The 22,086-nt window shown below is 31.5% G+C and overlaps 1 protein-coding gene across 6 annotated transcripts in view; it reads right to left on the bottom strand.

Annotated features, from left to right (window-relative positions):
- LOC145246685 (cilia- and flagella-associated protein 410-like) overlaps positions 1-22,086 on the bottom strand; it is a 115,577-nt gene that overhangs the window by 18,143 nt on the left and 75,348 nt on the right. The window lies entirely within an intron of this gene.

The raw sequence follows: 22,086 nt of genomic DNA, 5'->3' as shown, positions 1-22,086 counted from the left end.
CGGGCAAAAGTTATAAACTGTTGCCTCAGAATGAGTGCTTTATGCCAAATTGAAGGTTGAATATGGTTAAATTCATGCTTATTTTTACATTAAATACTAATTCTAACTGTGCATCGAATGGATGTGGTAATACTTAGTTCACCACACCTATACAAAGGTCCATACAAAATTTCAGCCAGATCGAACCAGTAGTTTCCAAGAAACTATGTGATATTCTGGTTACTAATCCCTATTAATACCTAACTATGCATCGAACGGATACCATAATACTAAGTTCACAGCATCTTATAACAATGGCCTATACAAATTTTCAATCAGATCGACTCTATAGTTTCAGAGAAAAAGTGTAACGGACAAATAAAGAGAAATATAATATAGAACTTTTTCTGCTTTCATTTGTACTAACTTGGATTTTAAATTAAGTATTCACATAAATAGTTTAATAATTTTCAGAAAATATATTCAAATGTGTTTTTGTACTATCTTATGCACAGTTCACCACTCGCAAACATGTAAATATAGCCTCACTATTTGCTAATAATTATAGATTTTGCTTGATAACAGTCAAATGTAGCCTCACAACTCGCTAACAGTCAAATGTAACCTCACAACTCGCTAACAGTCAAATGTAGCCTCACAACTCGCTAACAGTCAAATGTAGCCTCACAACTCGCTAACAGTCAAATGTAGCCTCACAACTCGCTAACAGTCAAATGTAGCCTCACAACTCGCTAACAGTCAAATGTAGCCTCACAACTCGCTAACAGTCAAATGTAGCCTCACAACTCGCTAACAGTCAAATGTAGCCTCACAACTCGCTAACAGTCAAATGTAGCCTCACAACTCGCTAACAGTCAAATGTAGCCTCACAACTCGCTAAGTCACATTTAACCTCACAACTCGCTAACAGTCAAATGTAGCCTCACAACTCGCTAACAGTCAAATGTAGCCTCACAACTCGCTAACAGTCAAATGTAGCCTCACAACTCGCTAACAGTCAAATGTAGCCTCACAACTCGCTAACAGTCAATTGTAGCTTCACAACTCGCTAACAGTCAAATGTAACCTCACAACTCGCTAACAGTCAAATGTAGCCTCACAACTCGCTAACAGTCAAATGTAGCCTCACAACTCGCTAACAGTCAAATGTAGCCTCACAACTCGCTAACAGTCAAATGTAGCCTCACAACTCGCTAACAGTCAAATGTAACCTCACAACTCGCTAACAGTCAAATGTAACCTCACAACTCGCTAATAGTCAAATGTAACCTCACAACTCGCTAACAGTCAAATGTAACCTCACAACTAGCTAACAGTCAAATCTAGCTTTCACTTGTTAAGACTTAAATCTAGCTTGATTATTTGCTAACAATTGAATATAGCTTCACTGCTAAACAGTTAAATATAGCTCCATCACTCGCTAACATTATAATATAGCTTTACCAGTTGATAAGTTTAATATAGTTCTATCACTTGATAACAGTTTAATAAAGAATGATCACTTGCTAACAGTTAAATATAGAGAAAATAAAATTACTAAATACAGGGAGTCTTAAAATTCGCCTGGATGTCATTATTGATGAAGTTTAATATCAAGAACCATTTTTGACTTAACTCTGTTTACTGCAGAATTCGAGTCAAGAGTTCTGGTTTGCCACATTCATTTGCTGCTTGAGAAGTTTACGAAGAATGTGTTCACCATAAAAGTATCAAATGGTCTTCTATATCTTAAATATCTTGGCATTGTCATTATTTTGTCCATTTAAATTTACCATTTCATTATATAATTCTTCAAATGCAAAGTAAATTAATTCTTTTTTATCTAATAAGTAACAAAAAAAGGTGCTTATTTAGAATTAAACCTATTTTCAAAACAAATATACAGAAAAATCTTTTAAAAACATGAGCATCTTTCATTAAATCAATCAGTTTCTAAACGAACTCATAGATTTCATTATTTCAAAGATTAAAAAAATAAAATTTTACAGACAAAACACAAACAATACATAAAGTGTGCACAATGACAAGATGACAACAAACAGCAGTCGCAGAATTCTAATAAGGTTAAAATACACAATATCAAACAAGAAGGAGGTAACAGCTGGACGACATAAATGCATGATAAAATAAAACAAAAAACAAACAGATTTATCAACTAAACAATAATGAAGGCAAAAATGAAAAGAGAAACTTTAAATCTTTTTTTTTGTCGAACATTAACTAAATTGTTAAAATAATCTTGTTTAATTCTCTGTAATAATGAATACAATTTCTATGGTTTTTTTTTTTTTGGTTGTTTTGTTTGATGGCATATCAACCATTTTCGGGTTATTTAATGCTGAATCCAGTAATTTGGGGAAAGAGTTTTTATGCTTCAAGTTCTTTATTATTTATCCACCCTATTTGGTTTGATTTGTTTAGTAGAGAGAATATTGTTTTTGACTTTGCAGAACATGATTGAGTTTTGTAAAGAAAAAAAAAAGGCAACACAAACATCAATGTTTGATGTATTTATTGGCCAGGAAGCCAGTATCTTCAGACGCCTGGTAGTACGAGGGACAATTTCTTTTGGAAAAAAAATGATAGGAATCATAATTTTTTTGTTTTTATTTTATTTATGATTGTAATTATCAAGGCTTCTTTTAGTCTGAATTATTTTAATTATTCAGACTAAAAATCCTGATAATTACAATTTTAGCAATAAGAATTATGGGACCTAGAGGCTCAAATTCTTATATATATTAAGTTGTTTTTGATATCAATATATAGTTAAAGCAAAATAAATTGTTTTGTAATCGTTAAAATAATTTCCAACATTATTATTAATGTTCACCCAGTTATTTCTGATCATCGCTTAAGTTTAAATTCATGTTTTGAAACGTGATGTAAATCATGAATCTGATGCTATGCGAAAGTTATAACTATTTTGTTAAAGTAACATTTTAAGCTCTATTTATGATAAAGTTTAAATAGGTCAGTTGGTAGAAGCTTCGACTGATTTCTTGTCATGGCATCTACTTTATTAGTTATGAAATTATTTATTCTTATTGTACTATTTTTAATTCGATCTCAGCTTTAGTAGAGACCAGAAATCAAACCTGGTACTAAAATCTGCATCAATCAAGCTCTCATCCAAACCATTTACTGTACGGGTGTGAAACCTGACTGATGAGAGCAAGCAACCTACAAAAGCTTGGTGTTTGATCACTATTGTTTATGTTGCATCCTTCGAGTTCACTGGCAACAATTCATCTCAAATGCTGTTGTTCGTCCTTTCTACGACAAGCTCTCCTCTCAAGATGTTTTCGCCAGTTCTGCGTTGTCACTTAGATGATTTCAGTTGCAAAGCCACTGAACAAGCATCTTCTCAGATTCTGGAAAAAATGATGCAGAGGTCAGCTGAAAACCTGGCTCTGAATGGTGAAACAGGATGCTGGACTGATCCTGAAGCCTCATCTCTATGGGCTTTGCCGCAGGAACAGTGATTGACTAACACTTGTATCTACTACTGCAATGGACTGTCGTGTCTGGTCAACATTCAGTTAGGACGTGGTAAATTTTCTGAATAGAGCAGATTCAACTGCTCCCACGCGAATGCAAAAAAACAAGTTAGTTAGAATCTTTGATGTTTTGAAATGAAACAAATTCTTGAACATATTTGCCGCGTTTAAAAAACTTGTAACTGACAGACAAACAAAATCTATTTATATATATGAGTGAAATGTGCTACGACGAAGAAGAGTGCAGATCTTTTACCAAATATATTGCGAACCTCATAATCTTCTTCCTGTATTATAGGAAATAAAGCAAATAGAAAAAAAAAGTCAGATTTCAAAAAAGGAAGCATATTTTAAGAAAGCATTTAGAAATTCTTTATATAAAAAAAATAAAGAAAAATATGTATGATTTATGTACTTGTGACGAAACTAAAATATCATAATCCAAAAAATCATGCAAATTGAGTAGTTTTATTTTTGTAAAGAAATCATTTTTAAACGATTAATGGGAAATTGTAGGCATTACAACATAACTCGTTCAAGTTTTAAATCATTGAGTTTTCTCTCATTTTGTTAGATTTTTTTTCAAAATGGCTGACGAGACAGTCGTTTCTGATACTTATAAAATTTGATTCTTTTATTCAAAAATAAAACTACTACTACTACTAATACTACTACAGTGATTTTAGTAAGGGGGCTTTCACAGCATTGTTAAAATTATCGTTAACGTATCAAGAGAAATAATGTGGATAATGATTATTAATCCCAGACAACATTGAGTAGAACAAATAGTATTGGTAAATTCATATTTTTTTCCTTCATTTTCGTTTCAATCTATTAAAAAAATAGGTGATGTCCATAAAGACAATAGTCTGAAGAGAGTTAATACACGAGTGTCATTCCAAAAGTAAAGCCTCCTTTTTTTTTTTTTTTAACTCAAAAAGTTGAAGAGATATGAAGACGGCAATAATACTGTTAGAGAGAGCAAGGTGGGCCAAGAAATCACCAGGACACAATGATGTCAGAACCCCCAGGGAAACCTGACCGATATTCATGGTGCCTAGAACAGCCAGGATCACCAAAAAATGTGCCATGATGACGTCAATCACCAGGGAAACTCTGACCCATATAAAAGTTGGTTAGAACAAAACCAGCCAAGAACAACAAACAAAAATGGGCAAAAAGAAGGTTATGAGGTCATATTAACAATATAAAAGGGACAAGCAACATAGTCGAAGAGAAGAGAGAGGTCAGAGGCACAGAGTGACAGAGACAGACTGAGAGAAAGTTCTGTAACCCACCCCACCTCTATTCTAACCCACTGCTTTCTGATTTGTGATTGCCACTTGTATGTAAAATAAACAAGCCATATTTAAAATCATAAAAAGTGTTGTGTATTCATTTAAAACAGAAATGTTTTAAAAACTGATAATCACAACTCATTCATATATGTAACAGTACCATTAAAACAAGCAACCTTTTCTTCAGAATTTATTTTTCTACATAGTCACCATCATTCTCAATGTACTTTTGCCAGCGATGAACGATGTCTGTAGCACGCTTTGTCATACAAAGGTCATTCCAAAAGTAAAGCCACTTATTTCTTTTTTTTTAACTGAAAAAATTGAAGAGCTACAAAAAACAGGATTGGTGCCATTAAAACAAGCGACCTTTTGGACTTCAGAATGTATTTTCCTACATAGTCACCATTATTCTCGATGCACTTTTACCAAGAAGTCAAGGACGCATCTCTGCTTCTGGCACATGTACATAATAAGAGGTTGGTATTTTTTTTAGAGTGACACACTGTCAATATCTGCAACAGAGAGATGACACTTCCAGATCATGGATGCATAAGTTCGGTCATCATAACAATGCAATTTGCAATCCTCTATAATGCATTCGGGTGGAATGAAAAATAGGCGGCATTACTTTTGGAACGCTCCTCGTATATCAATTACCAAACGTGATACTGTAATTTTACAATATTTGATACTGGACAACGCTGAGCAAAACAAATGGCCCCAATAAATCTATAAATACCTTTCTATCCCTTCATGTCACCACACGAAGATACGTAATGTTGATAAAGACAATAGTCCGAAGAGAGTTAATATACATCAGTTAGCAAAAGTAATACTGTAATCTTACCATTTTTGATCCTGGACAAAGTCAGATACAAAAGAAATTGCTCCCGTAAAATCCTAATTATTTTCCTGTCCCCTCCATTTCAACATATTAAGAAGATTTGTATAAAGTTATAAAGACAATAGTCCAAAGAGACTTAAAGTTACCAAAAGTAATACTGTAATCTTACCATTTTTGATCCCAGACAATGCCAAGTAGAAAAAACGGTCCCCAGTAAATTTATAATTTTGTCTCCCCCTCCCACTTCATGTAAACCTATTAAGGTACTTAACGTTGATAAACACAATCATCTGAAAGAGTTATTATACATCACATGTTCATTTAAAATTGTGATAACATAAAATATGATTTGGTCCAATACTGTGTTTTGAAATAGTGCTAAGCAAAGCCACCATAAATCAGTCCTTTCCACCGATGTCACAAAATAAGGTATTAGGCAATAAACGACTATTACAAAGGCTGGTCATTTTCTGTTTCATTTCTCAAAGAAATTCCTAGGGGATTTATAAAACTAGTCCAGGGGTGAATGCATTTTCTTTTCCGAAAGATAAAAAATTATTTTAAATTTTGGACATGTGCAATTAAAAAGTATTTCTGCTTAGAAAATACTGTGAATTTTTATATTTTTAAATGTGTATTTAATTCATTCATAGGTGACTAATTTTAGGTAAAAAAATGCACTCGTTCACAATACTTTTCTTTTTTTTTTTTTTTGATAATCCAGCAAACATTATGTAGAATTATTTTTCTTTCAACTGTAATTCCACCGAAATGTGACCAACTTGAATGCCATTTGAAAACTACATGCTAAAGAAGACGCATTAAGAGTTTGAAAATGAGAGGATTTTTATTGAATCTGCTAGTATTCAACTTGCTGCTTTTCTATTATAGAAAAGTAAAATGTCTATGTTCAGAAAAAAAACTTTAAAAATACACAAACACTGACAAAGTCAGTATATTTTTAAAATTGGCTTAACCTCGGATGTATAATACCTAAAATTACAAAAAAAAATTTTTTTTTAATTTATTTTTTGGAGAACAAATTGCCACTTATATCATTTAATGTTATCAATATGTACACACATCTTTTAATGTTATCATGTAGTCTATTTTTCAGTCACTAACCAAAGAGAAGTTATTTTGATTATTTTTTACAGTTATTTTCTTACACCGATTCTAGTTTGTGTGTGTATTCAAAGAGAGGAATAGGCTAGGAGAAGAAAGAAGACAAGGGGAATAGAGAGAGGGATAGAAGTTATGCTACATTTCTTCTCCAGGCAATGCCGGACAGTCTTGCTAGTCTCTAATAAAAGACTAAATTAAGTGCTTGTGCATTCTGAGAAAATGTGCTACATTGTTTGATTTTTACATGTGCATATCACAAACCTCTTTCTTTTCTTCTTCTTCCTCCTCCTCCTCCTCCTCCTGTTTCACATGAAATCAAATGCAGAAATGAAAACACATTTTAAAAATAAAAGCAAAGATTTTATCAAAACCACTGCATTCTTAACATTAAGAATGACATATTATTTATATCTTTTGGAATTCTTTGAAATTATTTGTAATAATCATTTTTTTGTGGACTGTTATCCTCATCCGCATAATTGTTTCACCACATTTTGGCCAACTTATCCTCTGACCTTCTTCAGGTGATTAACCATGTCATGATAGGAATGCTAAGTCTTGTAACTGCATCTCCAGTAATTACTGCCTTCCATAGTTGTCGTCTCAACACGTTTTGGCCAACTAATCCTCTGGCCTGCCTGAGTAGGATTGAAACCGCTATCTTCAGACAATGCTCACCTGGACCCGCAAGATTCAACACCTCTATCCACTATGTCACGAGCCCCAAAAGTTGGCCAAAATGTAGTGAGACAACAACAACTATGGAAGGCAGTAATTACTGGGGATACAGTGAAGAGACTCAGCATTCCTATCCTGTTGCGGTTAATCACCTAAAGTAGGACAGAGGACGAGTTGACTGAAATGTGGCTAAAACAACAAAAAGATGAGAATGAGGATAACAGTTTTAAAAAAAAAAGAGAGTACACAAATAAAACATGAAATTATATCATTCGAGATAAAAAAAAAAAAAGTGAACTTTCCTCTGACCACAAAATATTTCTTATAGAGTTTGACAAACTTAACACAACTGTCCAATCGTCATGTGGTCTGGGACTACACATGAGGGAAGTCAGCTGGAACGGATAGAAGAGAATGCTATCAAGACAAAAATAAAGAGTTGCAGTACAAGATCACGTTTTGCTGATATTAAATTATGACCGAGATGCCACTAATCTGAATTCACAATAGTAGGATGCCATCAATAGACTACCTCTCCCTCATCGAACAGTCATGATTTTTTAAACAAAACAGTCACATAAAACCTTTTTCAGATAAAATTTTATAATTGAAATTCATCAAAATTTACCAAAATTTTTCAAACGAAAATTAAAAATAAAGTAAAAAAGGAATTTTTACTTGATTACTGAAAACCATCAAATTAAAAAAAATCACACTCAAGATGAGAACAGTAGTTCGAAGAATTCAAATATGAAGAACCAATCCTCATCTCAAAAATTCTGAATTCAGAATTTGAAAAAAAAAAAAAAAAAAATTTTTTAAATTATTTTAAGCATACAACAATTTATATCAGTTTAAAAATTAAAACGTTTATAATTGTTTGAAACAGCACACTGCTAACAGCCTATAATTGATCGCCTTTGTCAAACTTTTCAGCCCCTTACAATATGTAGATATATGTATGTATACACAAAAATACCGTATATTTCAGCATATAAGATGACCCTTAAAGTTTAAAAAGCATCTTTAAAAACCAATATTTCATAAGATACAGAGTGTTGCAATCTCTAGCCGAGGCTAAACAAACATGGTTTCATGATTTAGCAGTCATTTTATATAACTGATATATGATAAATTTATTAAAATTTGCTCCAATTTTGTACCTGGTCTTATCTGATGGTCGCCTAATACACTGAAATATACAATATATGTATTTATTCCAGGGTAAAAACATCCACAAGTAAAAGTCATTGAATTTAACAAGATTGTTGATAGTGCTCAATAAAAAGAGCAAAATATGATTTTATTCAATTTAGGTAAACAAAATTAGCATTAGTCACAACAATAAATCTACTGTTTCAATCTAAAAAGATTTCATCAGGCGACAGAAGACTCTGGTTTTCATCGAGGCCAATCTTTTAATCATTCTTAGTAATCATAACATATTTGAATAAGTTCAATCTAATCAAAAGATTGGCCTCAATAAAGAGCTTCTGTCACCTGATGAAATCAACAGTAGATCTATTGTTGCGACTAACAGTATTTTGTTTACCTAAATTGAATAAAATAATTATATATATATATATATATATATATATATATATATATATATATATATATATATATACTTTCATTTAATCAAATGAAACAGAACAAAACCTGGGTGAAACAATGCCTTAAATAAAAGGAGGAAAGAAGATATTTAGTCAACTAATAAGAGCGGAGGCAAAAATAAATATCAGATTGAATAAAATTTACTTTTTTTCTTTTCTTTTGGGGGGGATGACATGACACGCATTTATGTATGTAGAAAAGGGAGGAGGAAAAAAGAGTGAGAAAAATAAGCTATCGAGGGAAAAGTTTCTCAAAGATTTGACTCTGGCGGATGATTGGCTAGAATTTTGAGTCATTACAGAAATTCTATGGAATGCTTCTATTTTGAGTAATCAAACTAGACACTGATGTCATCTGAAAATGCATCTCTTTAAGCCAAATTTAAGGAATAAGCATTCTTCATAACAGATAGTTAAACCCCCCCCCCCAGTGAGATCGGAATCATATCCTTAATAGACATCACACATTTGAATAAGTTCAATTAACTCATTTCAAACACGTTAAGGATACGTTCTTGACAATCAGCATGTCAGTTCCTTTGTTGCTGTAGGGCTGAGGTATAGTTCTTCAATCTCAGGATGCCCACCCTCCCAGGTTTTACCATCTCTTTAAGAATAGATTAGTTTATCAGAAATTACTGGAGGTGTCCCCAATCGGAAATGCCGATGGGGCTGCTCGGGCATTTTTCTAAGCCCAAGTTCACTAATCCCAGTGTTATGTTTTCATTTCAATTCTAGCTGATGGTACCCAAGTTATATATATAGTTTTGATCTCACTACTATATATTAGGTTTAATATAATAATCAAGAAGGAATTGTCTCTATAATAATAAATATGTAATCTGCATGAATTAAAATATTATATTTAAGCGTATCTTACGATTGGGCAACGCCAGGTAGCCTACTAGTAAATAATAAAAAAAATGGTACAAAAAAAAAAACAAACAAAAAAAAAAACATCCATGACTGTCCAGAATTTCTATTATATTAAAAAAACAAAAATACAGAAAAATCTTTGATGTTCATACCTGTGGCAGACTAAAAAGATCATATTCCAAAAATAGCAAATTGATCAAGTAGTTTTAATTTTATTAAAAAAAAAAAAAAAAAAAAAAAAATCATTTCTAAATAATTTTTAACAATTAATGGGAAATCGTAGACATTTCAGGCTGATTTTTCAAGTTTTAATTATTGTGGAATTATCTGTCCTTATTTCTTCAATATCACAACACGAGATAATCCCTTTTTGCTTACTGGTATAGATTAATTTTCTTAGTTAAAAGTCAAAGTACTTGAGCAATTCACATAATTTTTGGAATATGACATTTTCGTTGCATTTGGGTCTGTACATAATACAGATTTTTCTTTATTTTTTTAATATAGCGAGAATTCTGAACAAGAACCAAAACATCTATTCCTTTTTCCTTAACTGCTCCATCCTTATGGTTTAATGATGCTACCTTCAAAGGATCAAAAAGTTAATCGCAAAACAACTGGCATAACATGAAACCTTTTTACTTGCAAACAAACTACTTAACTGACCATATCCCAATACCTTACTATTCCAACTTTGGAAAAGATTGTATGGTAAAAATTAAAAAAAAAAAAACAAAAAAAAAACAACCAAACCTTGTTGGTGCCAACCTTTCTGCAGAGACGTTTAAACAAGGTGGCTCCACCTACATCCGTGCAGTTTAATGTTCACAGAACGTGTGGAAAATCAAAACCATCTCTCACAAAAAGTGAGATGCTAATATAACTAGATTTTTTAGCACATTAAAAATGAACAAAAGTTATAGCCCGTTGAAAGCTTTATGCCAAATTGATGGTTGAATATACTTAAATTTGCGCTAATTTTTGCATTAGAACTAATCCTTATTAATCTCGAATGATACCATATTTAGTTTGCTGCACTTTATCATAAGAAAGGTACATAGAAAATTTCAGCCAGATCAGCCCAGTAGTTTCAGAGACAAAGTGGAACTTCAATACTAATCCCTATTGACCCCTAACTAAGCACCAAACAGACACCATAATAGTTTGTTGCATCTTATAACAAAGGTACATACAAAATTTCAAACAGACTGGCTGAGTAGTCCCCCCCCCCGTCTCAAAAAAAAAAAAAAAAATAAATAAATAAATAAAAAGGAACAGACCCACTTAGAAAAATATAGATAGAAGGTGCAATACAGCTCAGTCTCAATCAGAGACCATCTGGTATTTAAAAATATTGAACAAACCCTTTTAACTGTAAAGATCAGTCTTGTGTACCAGCCCCCATAGCATTGTCATGTTATGTATGCGTGAAAAATATGTGAGAAAAAGAATTTTTTTATGTGTAAAAAAACGTTTTTAGTCTGTGCTTTCATGGGAATGCAAAACGTTCAGGTTCATATTCAATTTTGATGCACGCATGTTACAGGGCAGATTCCAAAGAACTGTTGCTATTTTCAAACAGCTGTTAGAGGAGTCGTTATTATTCATATTAGTCAGACTACTGATCCTATCTCGAATGTTATTTTCACAATGTTTCGACCCAATATAACCTTCAACATTTTTCAGGTGTAACTTATCGAACTTTAGAATCTTTCTGTTTAACTCAGAAATCTACACAAAATTTTAAATGGCACTTTTCATTTAATCTATGAGAGTAACAAGAATACTCGATAAAATTCAGTTGTAAATTACACTCTTCTGGAGATTAAGGGTTCAATTCTTGGTGCAGGCGACAAAATACAGTTGTGAATTATTTAGGATTTCAACCCGGTCATGACTGATGGAACAAGAGCATGTTGCCCCCCCTCCCCCGCCCGATTAAATAAAGCGTTCCATTCAGAATTCCATGCAGATCTTCGAGTTTGACAAAATACAGCTGAAGAAAGTCGGAGGTTACATTGACTGGGATGCCGTGGAATAACACTCAAAATTTGAACAGTAGTTTGAAGAATTCAAATAATACGAATTATCAATCCTCATCTGAAAAATTCAGAAACAGTTGTTACATGGGCTGCTATTTCTTGTCTTGTGCAAAGAATTTTATAAAAATTTAGAGACAAGCACTAGTGTCGGATGTTGGATATCAAAAACAGGAAATTCCAGTGTGTATGCATGTGTGAACTACAAACCTCTTCCTTTTTCTCTTCCTGGTTGAAATAAAATAAAGAACAATAAAAATTTGATGAAAATCATTTCATTAGTTTTGGAGATAGAAAAAGATTAAAATCTTAATTGTTAAAAAAAAAATAAATAAATTTAAAAAAAACAAAAAAAAACTGTATTAATTAGTGATGGGACGATTTCAATATTTTTCCTGATTCCGATACAATTACAGATTCTGATTCTTTATAAATCTCTAAATATTTAATTACAAACTTGTTATTCCATCCCCCACGAATTACTGTAAACATTAAATGTGCATATATTTTCTCAAACATAAAAACACTCTTATGGGAGGGGGTGAGTCTACATATTTTAGTTTTACTGGTACTTTTAAATCAATAAGGATTTATTTCTAGTACCAGCAGTGGAAGATTTTGTTTTAAATAAAATCAAATAAAGGAATCAAATTAAGGGAATCATTTTTGGCATTGAAAAATAGGCACAATTTTTTCCAATTCCAATACCGCCAAAGTTCTGATTTTTCTGATTCCCAATTCTGATTAATCGTCCCAACACTAGTATTAATTACAATAAAATAGATATAAAAACAGGTATTTCATTGTACTTGTTATGAGGTTAGCTGATTTACCCATGCTAAGGAATAATGGATGGACTCGGAGACAATTTTAATTACAGTTAAACATTAGTGTAGCAATTTGTGGCAGCTACGGCTCAAGAAGCATGATGTATACTTTCTGTAAGATACTTTTGCTTATAAACTTTGTGTTAATTACACCACCATGTTTATTAATTTATTTATTTGCGGACTGTTATTCTAATCTTCATAGTTGTTGTTTCACTACGTTTTGACCAACTCATCCTCTGGCCTTCTTCAGGTGATTAACTACAACAGGATAAGAATGCCGAGTCTTTTAACTGTATTCTCAGTAATTACTGCCTTCCATAGTTGTTGCTGTCTTACCAGGTTTTGGGCAACTCATCGTCTGGTCTGCTTTGGATAGGATTGAAACGCTATCTTCAGACAATACTCACCTGGAACTGCAGAGATTTAATGCTTCTATCCACTGCGCCATGGGTCCAGAAGGTGAGCTTTGTCTGAATATAGCTGTTTGAATCCTACTCAAAGCAGGCTTGAGGTATAGTTGGCCAAAATATGGCGAGACAACAACAAGAAGGCCAGAAGGTGAGTTGGCCGAATACTATACTTAACCATAATTAATTTCCAAAATATTATCTGTAAAATATTTGAAACAGAGAAAAAAAAAATTAATCATTAATGGTAAAATGAGAAAGATTTTCAACCCTTCAGTGATTTTTTGGACACTCTGTATATACATGTTTTATTTATTTATTTTTTTTAAATAAAAAAATACATTTTCGCTCAATCAGCAATACAGTATGTTTATATGCTGACGGCCAACTGAATATGATTGAAACAAACTTTTGTTTTTACTCATAGTTCGTTAGGCATTAGTTAAAGTTTATTTATATCAAATATTGTTGGAGTGTCACATTCCATATGCAACATGAAAAGAAACTGGAATCTGACGAAGATCTCATTCCAGTACTTATAGAAGCAACTGGACTCATGAAAAAGAATTTTAAGAACTACCTGGATAATATACCCAGTGAAACAAATGCAAGAGATACAAACAATAGCACTTAAAGGTTAGATTCTTAAAAAGATCTCTCGGTTGGAATGTATGAGATAACGGGTGAATGTTTGGCATTTGTTAGGATGCTCCATGCCCAGCCAAAACCAAATATAAAAATTTAAAAAAAATAAAGTTGACTCATAAAATTTTTTTTAGCTCACCTTAGTTTATGGAAGACAAATTAACATTTTACATGATTTGCATCGACGGCACCTTTGCATAGTGATAGGACAATTCCAATATTTTTCCCCAGATTCCGATACAATTACTGATTCTTGTAAAATATGTAAATATTTAGTCATAGAGTTGACTTTCTTAATTACAGGATTACCATAAAACCCCATGTAATGCGTGTGCAGATATTTTCACAAATTTAATGATACACTTGTGGGTGGGGTGGGAGTGGGGATGGGGTGGGGGGACCTATAAATTTTTAATTTTACTTTTAGTTTAAAATCAATAAATATTTATCACTGGTACCAGAAATAGAAATGCAAGTTAAACAAGTGAAGCATGAGTGAAGTGCACAGTGAACGAGGCATAAAAAAAATGACTAAGTTCAGCATCCCCCCCCCCATTTAACCCCAGAAGTCACCAGGGGACATCAAATCCGGGTGAAAATGAAGAAATGGTACAGTTTTAGGCCTTAGCATATGTAAATTTGAGTTCTGTACCATGCAAAAAAAAAGAAATGACTAAGTCCATCATTTGCCCCCCTCCCCCCTCATTTAGCCTAAAAGTCCCCAAGTCCTTAACATATTTAAATTTGAGTTCAGCATCATGCAAAACTGCTAATAAATAGGCATACAGAAAATTTTGGACAAATATGGTAAAATAGTCCCAAAACTGGAGTGTTTTTATTAGCCCTAAACGAGCCCCTGAGGCACACCCAAGAGTTATCGCGAAGTATAGACAAACAAAGTTATATAGTAATCAGTTAGTTACAACTTTTCAGAAAGTTTTATAAAAATCCAAGGCATAAATTTTTTTTAATAAACACAAAAGTGTCAATTTTAGCTATTTTAACCGGAAAGGCACCCCTAGGGGGATAACCGGAGTTTTCCCAGAAAATCTGTTACTTTTTTACTCATATCATGCTTAATGTTTGTGCAAAATTTCATAAAATTCCAAGGCGTAGTTATTGAAAAAATTGTGGACAGACGAATGGACAAGGGTGAATTTACAGGTTCACCCTCCTTTTGTTGGGAGATCAAAAAAATAAATAGATAAATAAATAATTTAAAAAATTCATTTTGACAATGGAAAATAGGCAAATGTTTTTCAGGTTTAGACACCCCCAAATCATCTGATTTTTTTCCCCCAATTCTGATTAATCATTCTAACAATACCTTTGCCTTGAATTAAAGATAATATTTGTGCTGTGAAAGATTACATGCACAAACCTTGCATTTTCCGTGTGCATATTACTAACCTCTTCCTTTTCCTGGTTTGGGTCAATAGAATAAGTAAATTAGAAAAATAAACATTATGTGAAAAATTATAAGAGTAATTCTACTGTATAAATAGAATATCATGATTTATATAATTATAGGCTCAATTGCTTTTAAGATATTTAGTCCTTTTGATTTATAGGCAACTTGAATTTGTAAAATAGTTTGTATCAATTCTTAGAATTCAAACTTGTATATTTTTTCTTTAAAAAAAAAAAATAAACATTTTTTCTAAATCAAAAGAAAAAATGTATTTTTATGAATATTTCACAAATCTGTTACTGAACAAAATGCAAAGAATGTTCAGATGAAAATGATAGGAAAAAAGGATTTCGCTGATCATTTCATGAGAATAAAAATGAACATTAACATTGGTACCGATCCAGAAACTGACGCAACTTCACGTCAGCATCTTCCGACAGATTACAGTAAGCAACCAGAAGACGACAAGTTTCAATGAATCTGTGATAATCATTGCAACAAAAATTTTATTTTTAAGTTGGGAATTAATTACAGCATGGCGTGTGAAGTAAAAAAGGACTCTCCCTAAAGATTTAGCAAAAACAAATGACAGAAAATCTTTCAAAATAAGAAAAGATTCACACAATCCCCGGAAAAGATTTAGCATAAACAAAGTTGTTACAAAACTAGACTTTCTTTGACAAAAGAAAAAAAGTTATTTTATTTAAAATTGTTTCCATGTTTTTGTCGTAAAACAAATATTTGCAAGATTTGTCATAAATATAAAAAGATTTGAAACTTTTCTTAAACAAAAAAAAATTATATACTGTTCTTCATTTCTATTGTCAAAAAAACAAAAAAAACAAAACAGATTTGAAAATTTTTCTTAAAAAAAAAACAAAAAAAAAACTATATAATTAAAAATAATTTTTTTTTTTTTACATATAATTACACTTACAACAACTATTTTTACTATGCTTTTGTTTTCACTGTCTTGATTATCATCTATCTTCGCATTTGCTTTTTCTGGCTGCTTACAAAACCATGCCAGAAGATGTCGGCACAAAGTCAGGTCAGGTTCTGGATAAGTACACATTTATTACATAAAATATGCTGGAAATGGCGACGCATAAAAAGTAGATCACCATTTCTATCAAAAATCTCTGTACAACAATATGTGCAGTCTACTCTAAAAGCAACATAAGTATAAACAGGGCCACATATTTTGTATAGCAATCAAAAAAGTTGTCATTCTAAAATGAATGAGGATTTAAAAAGACAAAAAGTTGTGAAAGGAGTTTCTATTTTTAGGAGGTGATCCTCGAATTTACACAGATCTTCTGTTTTATGGATTCAATTTTCTCAAGAAACCATTCAAATTAAAAAAAATATTTCACTTTTGTTGTTACTGTTGAAATTTCCCATTAAACGTGTAAAAACAATATTAATTTGTTTTAAATAATAGGCACATGAAAGTCTTATTCCTACAGAGCTCCAGTTTTATGGATTAAATTTACTGCTACTGTTAAAATGTATAAAAATGCAGTTTATTTTAAATGATGTTTAGATAACAATCTAAACTGAAGGTGATAGAATATGCAAGCTGTTAAAAATATTGAATAATTTCTTAACTGGTTATTATACAGGATGGACCAGAAAAAAACAAAAAAAAACAAAAAACAAAGTGCCCTATTGTTTTTCATCTCCAAATTGTGCTTTACAATTTTCTTTTGCATATTTTTCAGGTTGAGTAGACAGCAGACTTGGGAAATTCTTTTCACATCAATATGAATTCAACTGGATGCTATACTACACAGCAGCAGATAAAAATCATTAAGTATTGAATGTAATAGAACTACATCTGCAGCATCTGCAAATGTGAAATATGAAAATACTAGCAAAGTCTAGACCTTAACATTTGACCTTGAAAAATGCTGTGCACTATCCCTAGGTTGGAGACCATCATCATGTCAGGTTTAGTCATGATCGGTCCAGTGGTGTGGCCTGTAGGAGAGTATATATATATATATATATACCTATAGGCTATGACCTTGACCTTGAAAAATGGTGTGTACCATTCATAGGTGGAGACTATCATCATGCCAAATTTGGTCATGATCGGTTCAGTAGTTTGGGCTGTAGGAAACACACATGAATGCTACTACTTTATCTATATATATAGGAGTTAGAAACCATATAACAGGATGCAGGATTTTTTTTTTTAATGAAAACATTTAAATCAAATTTCTGGCTTAACAAACCTTCTTTCTTCAGGGTAGTATACATACCATTTTTTATCCCCCCCCCATTATAGAAATCTTACGACTTTACTACCAAAAGATAGTTTCTTTTTTATATAATGTTTATCATCTGATGAAAATAGCCTATCTTTGAAAAACCATGGGTTAAGGTTTATTCTTTATTCCAATTTACTGCTAGAGTATTGATCAATATTAAAATAATAATTAAAATTTAATTACAATATACATTAATATATTGTAATTTATTAAATTTTTATTTTTATCAATTTTTCTTATGCGTTAATTGCTCTATCTAATATATTGAGTTTTCTATTATTTTATTCATCATTGTCTCCATTCAGTCTTGAAAGATAATAGGTACCGTCTGTAAGGGTAGCTGTGCATGTAATTGTAAGGCAAAGGTTGTGTAATCTCCAACCACACCTCTCCTGAATCAGCACTGCTCGAGTCCAGTGGCAAAGACAAATGCAAGACGACTGGAAACAATGCTGAGATAAGTGGAAAGCACATTCAGCACCTGGAATTCTCAAATGGTCACCCATTTTAGTGCTGACCAGGGTCAATGTTGCTTAACTTTGGTGATCTAACAAGAACCCGTGTGGCAATGTGATTATGCAGTATATATAGACCATTTTCATAGGTTCTAATATAAAAATATTTTGTAACTTTATATAATACACTAGCATTTCAGCCCGGCATTGCCCGAGTGTTTGGAGGTATATGTTGAGCAAAAAAAAAAAAAAAAAAAAAAAAAAAGCGATCATTTTTTTTTTTAACTTTGATCCCTATTATGACCCCTTAACATTTGTTTTGGGATCAAATCAAGTTATTAAGTTAGATCTATGTCCAAGGAACCTATATCTAAAATTTCAAGTGTTTAGACCCAAAATTGTTGGAGGAGTTTGGTAGAGTTCTCAAAGGTCAAACTGTTGAACTTTGGCCCTTTAACAGCCAAATTTCTCCCAAATCTCAGTACCCTGTATATCAAATTTCAAATCTGTTGACTTAAAATTGACAGAGTTATTGCGTAGGGAAATGTACACAGACACACACACACGTTCACTTTTATGGATATATAGATTATATAGAGATATTATAAAAAAAAAATACTGTGTCATTTGCTAAGGCAATAATTCTATGGTGAAATGTCAGAAGAAGAGAAAAGTGCATCAAAACCAAACATCTTGAAATTTGAAATTTAGACGGTTGTCATTTATTTGTAGATATTCTGTAGTTACATTAAGCTTCATAAAATAAAGGATTGGTATAAATAAACGGTGAAATATAATTGAATAAGCATAGTAGATGTTTTCATGTCCAGGGCTATAAAAATAAAACGGAAAAGATTAAAAGCGTGTGTAAAATCCTTGTATTAAAACTTTCATCTATATATCTATCTTTATTTCTTTTTCTCTTCCTCATTTTTCCACACCCCTCATCATTTTTTTTAACCTCCGCCCAACCTATTCCTCTCTTTCATTTTAATTTGTTAAATCATTCACCTCTCCTTTATATAATAAATAACATTGAAAATAGCTGAAAAACTGACCAACCCACCAACTCACAGTGAAAGCTGGCTCAGTTGACCCCCAAAGTATGAATAATTATTTTTAACTTTTACATATTAATTATTCAAGGCAACATCAATTAAGAATATACCAACTTTGTAGATGTTTGTTTTGTAGTTGTTTTTTTTTTTACTTTTAGCTGGATATACATATCCAATTTATATAATATAATATATAAACGGCTGTATGTCTGTCTGTGTGTCTCTATATTTTAAAAATATAACCTCCGAAACTAAAAGTCACAGCGCGGCGCTAGGGGCCTCAAATGATTGGATTTTTTTTATGGACTGTTTCTTTTTATGGGTCTTTAGCTGGTTAAAATAGTTTTTAAGGGGTTAAAAAAAAAAAAAAAAAAAAAAAATCGTTGTAAATTTTGTACATTCATCTTAGTTTATTTTTAACCAGTCCATATGTGTGTCATGTTGGTACAGTGGTAACGTCACCAGCTTTGAAGGCTAGTTTCGGTTCTAGCTGATGGCACCTAAATATTTAAAAAAAAATTTTTTTTTATACTTTTGAAATCATGACTATAACATATACACAATCTGGACGAATTAAAATATCATATGTAAGCGTATTTTACACCCGGGCAAAGCTAGGTGGGCCCACTGCTAGTAGGAGATATATTTTATTCTTTGGCAGTTTCAAATTTCAAGTTAGGGATCAGCAGACCTGTGAGTATTACACACATGTGGAATTGTGTGGATGACTTTTATAGATATAGAATTGCAGTGTGAAAAGTGTTTAAACATGTAAGCGACAAACACTGGCATTCATTTGTGCTGATAACGAACCTCTTCCTCTTCTTCCTCCTCGTCTATGTCCTGATTTCGTTCAAGTAAACAAGAATTTGAATAAAAGTCAGTTTTTTTTTAGTTCTAGTAATTGTGAGATAATATTCATCTTTTAATGACTTTATCTTATATTTATTTACATATAGATTCAATATTTTTTTTGTTTTGTTTTCCAATGGATCTGATATTGGTCAGTGAATAAAAAAACAATAAGCTAACAATGAAAAAAAAAAAAAAAAAAAATGATGAACAACTGTTATCACTTTATAACAATTCAAATTTGATTTAATTAGGAAATCAAACTTTTCTTTATATCTACAGTTTGGATTAAAATCAAGTTTTGCCCATCTTTGACTACATTTTTTTGTCAGCCGATTGTGCTTCATGATGAAAAGTCATTTCCGATTCTGGTTTACCAATTTTAAAATATTCCTTATTCTAAGAAACAGCAAAGTTCGTTTGCATATTTTAAAACGGATAAACATTAATCAAAAGTGACATTTCCAAGGCACCCGTCATGAAGCACAGCAATCAGCTGACAAAGAATGCAAACAAATACGGACGGCACTTGAATTTATGTGCTGTAATGCAGGTGCTGATATAAAATATATTACCAACCTCTTCGTTTTCTTCCTGTATTATGCGAAATAAACAGAAAAAAAAATCGATATTTTACAAATGGAAGACATTTTGAGGAAAGATTTTTTTGCTTTGAAAGGAATAAAGAGATGATATGATTAGAGAAATACTTTTTCTGTGAAACAAAATGTTTGTAGGAAAATCTTTTAGAGTTAATTGTTCCATGTTAAAAGTTTAAAGCTGTTTAAGTAATTCATAATTAGCAACGCAAACTACATCACTTTATAATTAAATATTTTCAAGAAATTTAAAATACAGTACAACACGTTGAACCAAATATGATGACAATGATTCAATTGATTTACTCATTTTTTTTGTCACTGCTCAACTACAGAATATTGTGTGTGTGTGTGTGTGTGTGCGCTTTAATAAAATCAAAATACAATTTTTGGTTCTTGTCTAGAATTCAACTTAATTAAAAAAACAAAAATATAGAAAAATCTTTGTAACGCATGTACCCATCACCAAACGAAAGTGTCATATTCCAAAAAGTCACATAAATTGATCAAGTAGTTTTCTTTTAACTAACAATATCAAATTTTATGAATTAAAAGTTTGTGTTTTGATCTGCCAAGTTGTTTTAAATATAGGGAGACAACTCAATTAAAACTACCGGGAGCAAATCAGTCTTATAATGAATACAATTTACTATTAAAATAACTAAAAATCGTAAAATGACTTTTTAGATATAAAAAAAAAAAAAAAAACTACTTGAACAATTTACGTGATTTTTGGAATATGACATTTTTTGTTCAGTGACGGGTATATACATCATAAAGATTTTTTTCTATATTATTTTTTTGATTAGGTTTAATTCTAGGCAACAACAAAACTTTTCTATTGTCATTTCTGTTCTGATTAATTTTTAGTTATATATTATTTTTCCAATGAAAAACAGGGAATATTGAATTAATATAACAATAAAAAATTATAAAAAATAATAGCAGTCTTATGTTTCAATAATGCCATCCTTATCAAAATACATCTCTCAAAGAATACCAAACTAATTTACACACGCAAGTTTTATTTATACAAACATGTATAAAAGTAACACTATTGGTTTTTCTTCAATATCAACCACTAAAGGACATATGATTTTTTTTTTTTTTTTTTTTTTTTCCCAAGGAGATTGTAGTTTTAATAGCTATGGATTGAAACATCGCCATGACAGTGTCGCTTTTGTACATGTTTGTATGAATAAAAATATTAATTATGTACAAGTTCCTATCATTGTGATTTGTTGATGACGGACTACGTTGTCTGCTTAATTTGACATAAATAGGATTTATTTTTTTACTTATACAACAGCTTGAATTGGCCTCATCGGTTTGAGCGCTTGGAATTTGGTTAAAGGTAACTCATGTTTTCGTGTTCGCGTCATGCTACCAGTTTGAACAGTTATCTTGTATTGAAGATTCTCTTAGGATCAAAAGTACACATATGTAAATAATTAAATATTCATTAAATAATAATTTATATATACAGGTGTATATTAGTAATATATGAAAAAATATATGGCACTTAAACTACAATATCTGAAATGTAGAAGATTCTGTGTACTTTAATTGTGATATAT

The sequence above is a fragment of the Euprymna scolopes genome, chromosome 24 (assembly GCF_053919585.1).
Source record: "Euprymna scolopes isolate OS-2025 chromosome 24, ASM5391958v1, whole genome shotgun sequence".
Taxonomy (NCBI): Eukaryota; Metazoa; Mollusca; class Cephalopoda; order Sepiida; family Sepiolidae; genus Euprymna; species Euprymna scolopes.
The sequence above is the reverse complement of the archived record's forward strand: the minus strand, read 5'-3'. Positions and strand labels throughout refer to the sequence as shown.